The sequence below is a fragment of the Aquarana catesbeiana genome, linkage group LG13 (genome assembly GCF_042186555.1).
Source record: "Aquarana catesbeiana isolate 2022-GZ linkage group LG13, ASM4218655v1, whole genome shotgun sequence".
Classification (NCBI taxonomy): domain Eukaryota; kingdom Metazoa; phylum Chordata; class Amphibia; order Anura; family Ranidae; genus Aquarana; species Aquarana catesbeiana.
In genome coordinates this window covers 179080845-179094490 of record NC_133336.1, presented here as the reverse complement: position 1 = coordinate 179094490, position 13646 = coordinate 179080845, and the positions used below count along the sequence as shown (strand labels likewise).

The 13646-nt window shown below is 41.4% G+C and overlaps 1 long non-coding RNA gene across 7 annotated transcripts in view; it reads left to right on the top strand.

Annotated features, from left to right (window-relative positions):
• Nucleotides 1-227: 227 nt before the first annotated feature.
• LOC141117457 (uncharacterized) overlaps nucleotides 228-13646 on the top strand; it is a 135751-nt gene continuing 122332 nt past the window's right edge. For all 7 annotated transcript variants that reach the window (XR_012237156.1, XR_012237157.1, XR_012237155.1 and 4 more), the window contains exon 1: nucleotides 228-377. This is a non-coding gene — a long non-coding RNA (uncharacterized lncRNA). The remainder of the gene's footprint in view (nucleotides 378-13646) is intronic.

Genomic DNA, 13646 nt, shown 5'->3' with positions numbered 1-13646 from the left:
AAGCATAGTAACATTCATTAATATAGTATAACATGAGTTCCAGTTTCCTAAGTTGAACAGCAGTTCTGGAATCGTCTGACACTTTTATCAAATAGACAAATAGTAAACATAATAATAAAATGGAATGCTATGATGAATAAGTGTAATGATGGGGCGTGAAACATGTTAGCTATCTTTCCTGTTCCTCCCTGTACATAAGGTGACTGATTTTATTTCTTCATATCAATAAAGATACCTTCTATGGTGTGCGGCCGTCCAGGATCTTTTTCTTTCCTCAAGCTTGTGCAGAGCCAGCACCTGTGAGTTCCATTAGGGCGGGTGTCTTGATACGGATTTGAGAGATTGGAGCAGCAATCTTTTGCTTGTGAACTTCCATAGTAAGTTATAAATTTCTAGCCAGAAATTTCGGAGATTAGGGCATGACCCTAGCATATGTGCCAGGGTCCCTACCTGTCCGCAACCTCTCCAGCACAGATTTGAATTCCCCTTTGAGAATTTAGCTATTATGTATGGAGTAAAATACCACTTCAACATGAGTTTTTGTGTTAATTCTTCATACTTTGAATATCTTGAGAACATGCGATTAATTTTAATTGCATTTTTCCACTGGAGATCTGAAAATTCTTTACCAATTTGTTTTTCCCAGTTTACTAATGGTTTGTGTTTGGTGAATGCATCTTTTGATTTCATTGAGTTATATATCATTGTTATTCCCTTCAATTTGGGATTGTTTGACTGAGTGTAGGACCAAACTTTTCCTATAATCGGAATGTGGGTGGTCTTTGTCTTTTGGAAATAGAAGGAGATTTGGGTATATGTCAAGAATTTTTAATTCGGAATGTTGAATTTCTGCTGTAATGTTGTGAATGGAAGTAATTTATCTCCTCTAGTAATATCTGCTAAGTTTAATATGTTGTTTCTTATCTAATTGTGAAGCCTTATGTTGGGTATTATCCACTGGAGTGATTCTAGAGGGATGGGGATGTTTGTTGTCGGGTAGAATTCGTTCCCTTTTACACTGAGTTCAGCCCAAGCTTGTACCGTTGCTTCTATTGTGGGGAGTTTTGGTATTTTGCTATTTTTAGCTACGTTGGCTGCTATCAGAAGTGACAGTGGGGATGAGTTATTTAACCATGCTACACACAAACGCTGATGGTGAGGAATATAGTGCTATTATGGCCCTTTGTATTGGACCGATCATTCCAACTTTTTCCAATACTTTGCTTAAGTAGCCCCAGTGCCCTCTATCAAAAGCCTTCTCTGCGTCTAATGTCAGAAGCAGAGAAGGCTCTTAATTTTCCCCGACTAAGTGCAGCAGATTTAACATTCTCCTGGTGGCATCTGTGGTCTGTCGGCCCAACACAAAGCCCACTTGATCATAATTTATTAGTTTAGGTAACAAGGTTGACAGTCTATTCGCTATTAATTTGGTATGTATTTTAACATCTATGTTCAGTAAAGAGATTGGTCTAAAATTTTGCGGAAGGTTAGGTTCTTTGTCTGGTTTGGGGAGTGTAATTATTGTTGCTGTGAGCATTTCTGAAGGAAATTTTGCTGTGGATGTGGCTGCTTCAAAAACTGGGAATAAGTGCGGGGATAGGGTGGAGCTAAACAGTTGGTAATATTCAGAAGAATATCCGACAGGTCCTGGGGCTTTGTTGTGAGGGAGGTTTTTAATAGAATTTTCTATTTCTTGTGTTGTAAAGGGTTTGTTCAGGAGGGATAAGTTATCTTGAGATATTTTAGGCAGGTTTACTGATGCTAAGAAATCAGAGATTATAGTATCGTTGGGTTGGCATGTGTCTGGGTCTTTGTTAAGATTGTAAAGTGTATCATAGTAATCGCTAAATGCGTCTGCTATTTCTTTTGGATTTGTGACTTTTTGTTTTGATTTAGGGTTTATTATGTAGGGGATTTTTTGTTTGATAGTTTTTTCTTTAATTTGAGTAGCTAATAGTTTCCCCGCTTTGTTCCCATATCTGTATGACTGGGCTTTTAATGAACGCAATTGGTGGTCATGTTGTGCTATCAGGTGGGTTTGTAGTTCTTGCCTGGTATTGAACAGTGATTCCCTGATTTTCTGTGTAGATTGCTGCTTATTGATGTTTTCTAATTGTTGGATTCTTTTTCGCAATTCGTTTAGACATTCAAACCTTTGTTTCCTTTACTTTGCACTCATCTGTATAAGCAAGCCTCTAATATAAATTTTATGGGTATTCCACAATGTAAAGGGATCATCGACCGAGGGAGAATTGATGGCAAAGAATTCTTTAATTGCTTTCTCAATTTGTTCTAAATTTTGAGGTTGAGATAATGTGTAGATGTCATTTTGCCACCTGTTAGCCCTGGTCCCGGTACAATGATCCCCCACACCAATGGATATCAGAGCATGGTCCGACCATGTAATACAATATAAATCAGACTTTGTAATTTGTTGCAGAATAAACATATCCACTAAAACAGGTCTATTCGAGAATATGTGTGATATACACCGGAGAAAAACATATAGTCCTTTTCTGATGAGTGTTTTACATCTCCACACATCATAAAGACCTGAGGAGGAGATGAAGCTATCTAGAGTTGCTCTGTTCTGTTGGTTTCTTGTATGACTGGATAAGTCCATATCTTTGTTAGGGATTATATTAAAATCTCCGCACATGATGACATGCCCTTGTCTCATTGCTGAGACCTTTTTCCAAACCTTCACAAAAGAAATTTGCTTAGTGTTGGGTAGATATACATTCACCAATGTGTATTTATTGTTGTTCAGTTCACATTCAAGGATTATGTATCTTCCTGATTCGTCCAAATGAACATCCAAACTTTTAAATTGTATGGAGTCTTTAATGGCTATTGCCACTCCCCTCTTCTTTGAAGTATAGTTTGCTTGAAAATGTGAGGAAATTGGCTGGAAAGTAGGTGGTTTGTGGGAGGCAAAGTGGGTTTCTTGGAAACAGATTACGTCACTATGGAGATTTGTGGCTTCTTTCCATGCCATTTGCCTTTTGTATGGGCTGTTCAGACCTTTAACATTAAAGAACATAATTTTTAATGGCATGTTCAGCTTATTTGAGTGTCTGTGTATAGGTAATTGATGGGGACCGAGGTGGTGTCAAATTACCAGGTTCTAGATGAGGAGCGCAGATAGTCCCGGTAGGTAGTTGTTTGGTTAAATATGGTATGCTGTTCTCCGTAGTGGTACACAAGGATGGATGGGACTTTAGGAAGCCTGGTTTAGGATGAGGTGCGTAGACGGTCCCGTTAGATAGATGTTCGATTGACTGTGGTATGCCGTCCTCCTTAGTGGTCCACAAAGATGGATGGGTCTTTAGGAAAACCTTTAGAAAGAACAGTTAGTAAAGTTCCAGAAAGAATAACAGTATAACAACTTGCGATTCTGAGGAGAATCTGTGCGGTATTAACAACCGCTCAACTTATGGGGGTGTCTGAGAAGAAAAACAGAGAATGCAGCAATCCCCTGGGCCATCAGGGAATTATTATGAGTACAAAACTCGTGTAAATAGAATCAGCCTGCTTTTGCGACAGAATTCGTTGCTGGATAATACAGGTTAGTCGTGGTCGATATCGTCTGTGGTGTCAGAAGCAATAATCTGCCATTCCCGCATAAGACGGAGGCCATCATTCATGTTGGATAGCAGATGTGTAGCGCCATCTTTTGTAATCAGCTTCGCTAGATATAACCAGCGATAGGTGATATGGTGGTTGTTCAGGGGCTTTGTAATGGTAGCCAGTTGTTTGCGTTGCTGCATGGTAAAGGCCAACAAGTCTGCAAAGAAAGAGAGATCCTGCAAATCTGCTGGTAGTAAATCTTGGCGTCTAGTTGCTGCCATAAACTGATCCTTAATGTGCTAAAAATGGATCCTGACAATAGTGTCTCTGGGTAAGTGTGCAACAATATGTTTGTGCTTTGGTAACTGGTGGATGCGGTCTACAATGAGTTCCTCTTGGGTTGCGTCAAGAAGAACCGATTTCAAGATTTGGATAAAGTAGTCCTTCAGATCAGGAGGTTTAACTGTTTCAGGGATCCCCCTTATTTTAACATTGTTCCTCCTAGATCTGTCCTCCAAATTTCCTAGTTTAAGTTTCATCTGCAGCATGTCGTCTTCCCTGTCATTGTCTCCAATTTTTTGTCTCCACATGGGATACTCTCTTATTCACTGTGGAGATTTCTGATTTAAATTGCCTGGTTAGTGCTTGGATATCTGCCTGCAATGTGGATCTTAGGGATACTAGCATATCCTTTAGAGTGGTATCCATTACAGGTGTGTTTTCAGTGGGAAAGTCAGTTATAGAATCTTGCAGTTCTTTGGTATCATCTTGTGATGAATTCAGGCTTACCTCTTCGTCTTCTTCCTCAGTACAGTCCAGTTTGGGTTTACTTTTGGCTGGGCTAGATGAGGCTGAAGGAGGTGGGGGGTAATTCCCCTTTCCTGGCTTGTTGTTGAAACGGCCTGAGTGCAACGCTGGTGCTGTGCTGCCCTGTGAATGAGAGCCGCGTGTGTGCTCTCCCTGCTTGCCACCGCCATCTTGGTCTGAATATCGGCGCTGCAGCATAAAATAATCCGGCAGCTTGCTCGGTTGTGTGTCCTCCTTTCTCTTCCTGGAAGGCATCCTGAGGTGTACCCGATCTGAGCGGTGCTATTAGTGCTCAAAAACGAGGTTTCTAGTCGGTGTATTAGTCCCCGATGGCCCGTGGCAGAGAGGAGCTCCCTCAGTGAGCGTCCATACACTCCGCCGGCTAGCCACGCCCCTACTGTATTTCTATTTGAACATATACATGTGTGTGTGATTGGTTCTTTTGAAAGAATACAAGTGTCTGATTGGCTGATTCTGAAGCCACCACCTTCCTTTGTTTGTTCATGTTTATAGTATAAATAAAAGGAGCTGACTATTCTCTCGAGGATTCTGCTAAGCTCAAGGTGATACCAGCATCTGTGTCTGTGTTGCTTGGAGAGATAGAAAGCGCGCTTCCCCGGCATTATATGAGAGAGCTGTTTTTGTGCTTTTAAACGCAAAGAAATGATATGCCTATAGGGAGAAGCTTAAACTTTCCCTGACATTTATGGCAGGTCAGAAAGGAAGCCAACAGATCTTCCAAATTCAGCAGACCTCGAGGGAGAATGATGATCTAGAACCAGACCAGCAAAGGCCGGCCTATGGTAAGACAATCATGCTTCAAGTTTTTTCGAACATTTTTGCTGTTCTGTGTTCGGGATTTTGATTCTCTGTCCGCTGTATGGGGTAAGATCTGCGAGATGAAGTGTAGCGCTAATGGTATGTATTAAACGCAAGAATGTATCCAAGATATGAATCCGAGGGCTATATAAACTGCAAATACAATCATATACAGTTGAACCTCGGATTACGAGCATGCTCTTAATCCAAAGTACTCGCATATCAAAGCGAGTTTTCCCATTGAAGCCAATGGAAACGAAAATAATTTGTTCCGCATTGACTTTAATGGGATGCAATACCGCATGCGGCCAGAGGTGGGGGCAAAAAGCCTCAGAAACGGCCAGAAAGGCCGTGGACACATCTGCTGACCTCTGCAGACGTGGGAAAGGCTTGGAAACTGAGTATGTCTGTGTATTTCCGTGTCTTTCCGAGCAATGCAGAACGGCGGCGATCGGCTGCGATCGTTGCTGTTCGGCTCTGCTTGGCTCCGGCGCCCTCGCACGTCAGGCCAAATGCGGTACTGCAGGCCCTATTAGGTTGAATTCTGCTCATCTTGCGAGACAACATTCATAAACCAAGTCAGATATTTAAAAAAAAAATGCTCGCAAATCAAAACGCTCTCAAACCAAGCTACTCTTAAAACGAGGTTCCACTGTATCACTCAGAGAAGGCGTGCATATGGTGAAAATGCAACAAAACATGTGGATGAGTGAATTAAAGAAAAAATGCTTAAGCGATTACAAAAATCGCACAAAATCGCATAGATGAATGAATGAATATAAATCACAAAATGTGAAGTGAATAATTCACTGTTAACAAGTAGTGAATGTAAACAATCTATATGACTCTGAGAAAGATAAAGAAATGTTGTATTCAAGTTGTCAAACTGAATATGAATCCCGTAAGTATATACTAAAGTGTATGATACAAAATACAAATGTAGTGAGTATCAGTGATCAAGGATGTACTGCTGCAGGTAATGAATCAATTATATGAATTCATGATGCAGCGATAAACAAAATGCACAAAATCACATAGATTTATAGATGAATGTGAATCACAGCGATTTAGGAAATCACACAAATTTGTATAAACTTATCGATGAATGTAAATTTATAGATGAATGTAAATCGCAGCGACTTAGAAAATCACACAAATTCATATAAACTTATCGATGAATATAACTCACAAACTGTGAAGTAAATACTTCAATATTGGCAAATGATAAGTGTAAACACGGTTTGACTCTGGGAGAAACAAGTGAATGTTACATTCAAGCTGTACAAACTGAATATAAATCCCGTGAGTGTCATCTAAGGTATATAATACAAAATACAAATATAGTGAGTGCAAATAATCCAAGATATATCGTTGCAGATAATAAATCAATGGTATAAATGCATCACATGTAGATAAAAACAGTTATATGAGTCCATGGTTTTAAGATGCTATAACGTGCATGCAAAGTAATATAGGACAAGCCAATATTTCTTCTGTGCAATATAAACACATGATCAGTGGTTGTAATAACACCCAGGGTAGTGCCTCCACTACTCTTACCCTAAATGGTGGACCCACTCGCCAACGGCGGTGAATCAATCAGGCATAAACCAGAATACGGTAGATTTAGAAGGGTTCCAGGGACAGGGTGTGCAGTCTTCTCCCTTGCTGATCAGCTGTGAATCTCAGACTCAACTCACCACAGGAATGTGGCATGGTTCAGGTTCCAAAGACAGAGTGACCAATCTTCTCCTCTATTGATCAATGGGCAATTCAAAGGCACCACACATCCGCCAGGATCCTCCAGATAATGGTGGTGGTTTCAAGATATAGAAAAGAGAGAGAGAGCACATCCACATAGGTGCAGCTCGGGCGCTCTCCCCTCTGGGGAGGGGAACGTGGCATCTGGGGAGGAGAGATGGAGGAGACATCAGGAGAAAGCTGCTACTAATAACAGGAGGAAACTGCTACTACAGAGAGGAGGAAGACTGGGTGATTGACCTTCTATGGCAAATATGGACTGTTGATCAGGAGTGCAGGTAAGTGGAAACCCAGAGAAACAGTGCTCCCAAGAGACTTAAAGGTATTAAAGTGCGGGTCCTGGAGGAGGTGCAGGTCATCGGCCTTAGAGAATCAATACCTCGCAAAGAGCATTGGAGTGCGGGTCAATAAAGAGGACTGTGCAAGGAGTTGGGCCTTAGAGAGTTAATACCCTGGAGAAATTCAATCAGTCAGCCCAAAGAGCATTATTCAGAGTATCGTTCTTTGGGTAAACTTGGAAGTGCTGTACAGTTGGGAAGTAGCAGTAAACAGGAGGGAGGAGAGCTGCAAAGTATAGCTGGAAGGCATGGAGGTTCAGAGACTCCATAGCTGGAAGGTTTCAAGAATCAAGAAGTAGCTGCAGGACCGACCTGAGTAGACCGGGGGGGAGACCGAGGGGTTCCTGGGCTTCCTTGAGCTGGCGAGGGAAGAAGTGATCAGAGGTGAGAAGGCAGGTGAGGCCTGAGACACCCAGCATTTCAGTAGTACCACATGCTTTTCAGAGGGGCATGAGCCAGTTCGTTAAGGGAAGATTCTAACTACTCGTGCAGTTTAGACAAGAGTCAACTTATATCGGTTGGCTTCATTCAAGTAACACTACTGCCAAATCAGGAATAAAAGTTATCGTTTGAACTGTTCAACTGTGTCTGTGGTTACTACAGCGGGGTGGAAGAAGCGGGGGTTAAACCAGCATGTACTGTAATATGAACTAACCCAGCAGCATCTATGGGGGTAGTGTGCTACAGGGGTAAGATCTGCTAGGCAAAGAACCTTATATTTTTTTGTCGCTTTCTGTATAATGATGGGACTTTTATTGTAGGTTCTATTTTTGTCATTGTAAGTAGGTCTATTGGGGAAGCACCTATATTTAAATCCTTTATAGGTCCCATTTAGTACAAATTTAAAGTGAATGCTGTGTGTGACTGAGGAGGCTGTATAACTGTATGTTGTGTAATAAGTTTGTTATGTATATGAGAAATAGAAATGGATGAATTGTGATTTTTACCTTTGTATGGGACTAAGCCAGTTGTGTATATTATCTCAAGACACATGTCCCCATAAATGTAATAATATTTTTCACCTACAAATGGTTTAGTGAACTTTGATGGTTGTTTTAATGTTGCTTTTGAAAATGTCTGCTGCATATTCAAGTGGTCATGTGGCGAAGAGGCGGAAGGGCGGACATGCATTGCACTTACACTGGAAGCTGTTTCATGAATGGGCTATGCCCTGTGGGTGGTGTCAGGTTTGAAGGTAATAGCAAGGAGGGAGCTCTTTCTGTTTTGAGATGAAAAGATCATACATGCAAGCACCACTGTGGTTATTTCTCAAATGTTTGGTTCCTATGGAAGATGCCAGAGTAAGTATATGAACTTTATTTGGAAACAAGAGTGTATGTTTGAGTCGTGTTATTTTGTGTTTTATGTAACGTTGTTTGATTGGAGAGCCTGTGTTGTTTGTTTGGTTGGTCAAGGTCCCTAGTAGTATATAGCCTAAAATGTTTGCAAGAGTTTATTTGGTGTCTCAAATGTGTAGTTTTGTGGGGAGAAGTTTGTGTAGCTAGTGAAGAAATCTCGGTTTTGGCGGGATCAACAACCTCATTTCATGTGTTAATGGCACCATTTTGTCGTGGCCTGGCTTTCGTCGGCCATTTTTTTTTGTTGTTGTCACCATTTTGTTGCAACTACCATTTTGTGTCTGCTGTGTTTTGGTTTTGGCTGGAATTGCTCTGCTTTTGGGCCAGGTTTAAAAATGTGATTTTGAGATTAGGATTTTATACTGTTTAGCCTGTAAATCATCCCAGAGTGGAAACTGCACCAATTCCTTTGTGTGTGTGTGTGTGTGTGTGTGTGTGTGGCCATGAGGTCTGAGCCACCACCTTTTCTCTAGGCACCATTTTCTTTTAAGTGAAAATCTCTACTTTGCACTGAATTTACTAACTTTAACTGAGTTTTCGTACTTTTAGCGGTGTGTGTTATTTTTTATTTTTTTATATATATTTTTTAATATATTCGCTATATATTAAAACAATCTCAATATATTATTCTCATACATAGGGTCACTGACATTATTTTCCTACCATTCTTTCTAAGCAACAACATCTCCCCTCCCAAAAACTGCTTGCTCTGCTTGCTCTGCTTTTGGGCCAGGTTTAAAAATGTGATTTTGAGATTAGGATTTTATACTGTTTAGCCTGTAAATCATCCCAGAGTGGAAACTGCACCAATTCCTTTGTGTGTGTGTGTGTGTGTGTGTGTGTGTGGCCATGAGGTCTGAGCCACCACCTTTTCTCTAGGCACCATTTTCTTTTAAGTGAAAATCTCTACTTTGCACTGAATTTACTAACTTTAACTGAGTTTTTGTACTTTTAGAGGTGTGTGTTATTTTTAATTTTTTTATATATATTTTTTAATATATTAGCTATATATTAAAACAATTTCAATATTTTATTCTCATACATAGGGTCACTGACATTATCTTCCTACCATTCTTTCTAAGCAACCACATCTCCCCTCCCAAAAAAAAAAAAAAAAGGAAAAGAAATTTCCACCCCCTCCCTCCCCCCCTCCCCTTAACCCTATGCGTAAGGGTGGTTCGTTCCTTTCTTAAATATTCAAGTACCTTTGCCGAGGACCTAAACTCTCCCCATTTTTCCCATATTTTTACATTTTGGGTGTTCATTTTCTCCTCAATCATTATCATTGTCTATATTTGCTGTATTTCACTCATCTCACAAATCGATTCTGCTATTGTGGGACTGTTGGTTTGTCGCCACTTTCGGGCTATTATCGTTATGGCTGCTGGTATCATATGGTGGAAGATATCAGTCTTAATTGTCTTTCTAGCTCTTGGAATAATATTCAATATTGAAATTTTTACACTTGATTGTATCTTGTGGCCCGATATCTTCCGATATATTTTGAAAATACCATCCCAGAGCTCCTTCACCATAGAACAGTTATGCTATATATGTGTCATAGTCCCTCTTTCTTTAAGACATCTCCAACATAATTCTGAGTTCCCTCCATTTATTTTATGTATTTCCACTTGGGTCCTATACCATCTCATAATAATTTTGTAATTCCTTTCTTGATTTCTTATCGCAACTGAGGTTTTATGTGCCAAGGAAAATGCCTTATCCCATTCTACCAATGTGATCAAGCTCCCTGTGACAGACCTAGCGGGGACAGAGGCTTTTGGAGAGGACTGAATGCTAGCCTCTTGCCTTCTGATTATGGGCCCTGGATTTTAAGGGAACAATACTTTTTGCGATGTGTATGCCTGGGGACCTTGAAGTAATGTTACTTTGGATTCAAGTCCATGTCCCCCCAAATGCCAAAATTCTGAGAACTCTGTATATGCCATATTATAAATAGTGACTGATTCATAATGTTGGGGCTCATAGAAGATGCTGATGTCATCAACTCCAGCCACCTGTCTGTTGTCTGCTATAATGTGTTTATTATAAATAAGGCTAGTGTGGGCTCTAAGAGTCTTTCACCCATTGTTGTTTGTGTTAATTAACTATTGTGAGAAGGTTTTCTGTGTTTCTATTTATAATAATGTTGATTGTGTCTTCTGAGCTAAAAGACGGCAAGTCTGTCCTAAAGATCATGTCTCTGAGTCACCTAGTCTGGGTAAATGATTTAGTAAACTAGCTCATGTTAATTAGGTTTCTGGTTACAGGTGTCTTGTTAGAGTAATATGAGCAGGAGGTAGGAACCTCCTATTTAACTGTATATAAAGACTTGTATTTTGGTTCTAAAAAAAGAGTCCATGTTCAGCAATCAAACGAGTAGGGATGAGCTTCGTGTTCGAGTCGAACCCATGTTCGACTTGAACATCGTCTGTTCGTCCGTTCGCCGAATTGCGAACGATATGGGCCGTTCGCGCCAAATTTGTGTGGCGCGTCACGGCCCATAATTCACTGCGGCATCGCAGTGCATTGCTGGCTGATGATTGGCCAAGCATGCACTATGACCCGCATGCTTGGCCAATCACAGCGCCACCTGAACAGAGAGCCGTAATTGGCCAAAGCCAAGGAGGCTTTGGCCAATTATGGCTCAGGGGATTTAGTACACGCCCCACACTATATAAGGCCGCCTGCACGGCGGCCCTGTGTAGTGTGTGTTCCGGCATTCATTGAGAGAGAGAGAGACAGACAGTGACATTTGATTTGAGTTAGATAGATTAGGCAGAACAGTCAGTCAGTTAGCTGCACTTACAGTGTATTGTGTATATATATATGCATCCCAGGTGTTGCATATATATATATATATATATATATATATATATATATATACACTGTATTCAGTTTAGCTAGATCCATTCTTGTTATCTTCCTACTGACAGGCAGGCTTGTCTTGTTACAGTATTTACAGCTACCTGAAGAAAATTACTGGTGTTCTTTTGATCCTATTAGTACCACAGTCAGGCAGCTAGACTATTTACAGTTAGTGCAGTGCGTCCTGCTCACAGTGTTCAGCTAGATCCGTTCCTGTTATCTTCTTACTGACAGGCAGGCTTGTCTTGTTACAGTATATACAGCTACCTGAAGAAAATTGCTGGTGTTCTTTTGATCCTATTAGTACCACAGTCAGGCAGCTAGACTATTTACAGTTAGTGCAGTGCGTCCTGCTCACAGTGTTCAGCTAGATCCGTTCCTGTTATCTTCTTACTGACAGGCAGGCTTGTCTTGTTACAGTATATACAGCTACCTGAAGAAAATTGCTGGTGTTCTTTTGATCCTATTAGTACCACAGTCAGGCAGCTAGACTATTTACAGTTAGTGCAGTGCGTCCTGCTCACAGTGTTCAGCTAGATCCGTTCCTGTTATCTTCTTACTGACAGGCAGGCTTATCTTGTTACAGTATATACATCTACCTGAAGAAAATTGCTGGTGTTCTTTTGATCCTATTAGTACCACAGTCAGGCAGCTAGACTATTTACAGTTAGTGCAGTGCGTCCTGCTCACAGTGTTCAGCTAAAACTACAAGTTAGTGGGGTGCGTCCTGCTCAGAGTGTTCAGCTAAACCTACAAGTTAGTGCAGTGCGAGCTGCTCACAGTGTTCAGCTAGATCCGTTCCTGTTATCTTCTTACTGACAGGCAGGCTTGTCTTGTTACAGTATATACAGCTACCTGAAGAAAATTACTGGTGTTTTTTTGATCCTATTAGTACCACAGTCAGGCAGCTAGACTATTTACAGTTAGTGCAGTGCGTCCTGCTCACAGTGTTCAGCTAAACCTACAAGTTAGTGGGGTGCGTCCACCTCACAGTGTTCAGCTAAACCTACAAGTTAGTGGGGTGCGTCCTGCTCAGAGTGTTCAGCTAAACCTACAAGTTAGTGGGGTGTGTCCTGCTCACAGTGTTCAGCTAGATCCGTTCCTGTTATCTTCTTACTGACAGGCAGGCTTGTCTTGTTACAGTATATACAGCTACCTGAAGAAAATTACTGGTGTTTTTTTGATCCTATTAGTACCACAGTCAGGCAGCTAGACTATTTACAGTTAGTGCAGTGCGTCCTGCTCACAGTGTTCAGCTAAACCTACAAGTTAGTGGGGTGCGTCCACCTCACAGTGTTCAGCTAAACCTACAAGTTAGTGCAGTGCGTCCTGCTCACAGTGTTCAGCTAGATCCGTTCCTGTTATCTTCTTACTGACAGGCAGGCTTGTCTTGTTACAGTATATACAGCTACCTGAAGAAAATTACTGGTGTTCTTTTGATCCTATTAGTACCACAGTCAAGCAGCTAGACTATTTACAGTTAGTGCAGTGCGTCCTGCTCACAGTGTTCAGCTAAAACTACAAGTTAGTGTGGTGCGTCCACCTCACAGTGTTCAGCTAAACCTACAAGTTCGTGGGGTGCGTCCTGCTCACAGTGTTCAGCTAAACCTACAAGTTAGTGGGGTGCGTCCTGTTCACAGTGTTCAGCTAAACCTACAAGTTAGTGGGGTGCGTCCTGTTCACAGTGTTCAGCTAAACCTACAAGTTAGTGGGGTGCGTCCACCTCACAGTGTTCAGCTAAAGCTACCTGTAGAAAGTTGGTGGTGTTCTCATACTACAGGCAGGCAGTTGAGTTTGCTAGCTGCAGTATCAGTACATATATATATATATATATATCCCAGCTTAGTGCAGCTACAGGCCATTAGTATGTCTGGAAGGCCAAGAAGGAGAGGCAGACAGTCACAAGCCAATAAGAGAGGGCAAGCAGGCTCTGTGTCTAGTGCTGGTCGTGGAGACGGTGCATCCTTTTTTTCGGCAGCTGGCCGTGTTGAGCCACAACATGCGGAAGACTTGGTCGAGTAGATGACCAAGCTGTCCTCATCCTCCTCATCCTCTCTCACCCATGCCCAGGGTACTTTGTCTGGCAAAGCAGCGGCCTCTTCCCTCGGCTCAATGTCATCAGTGA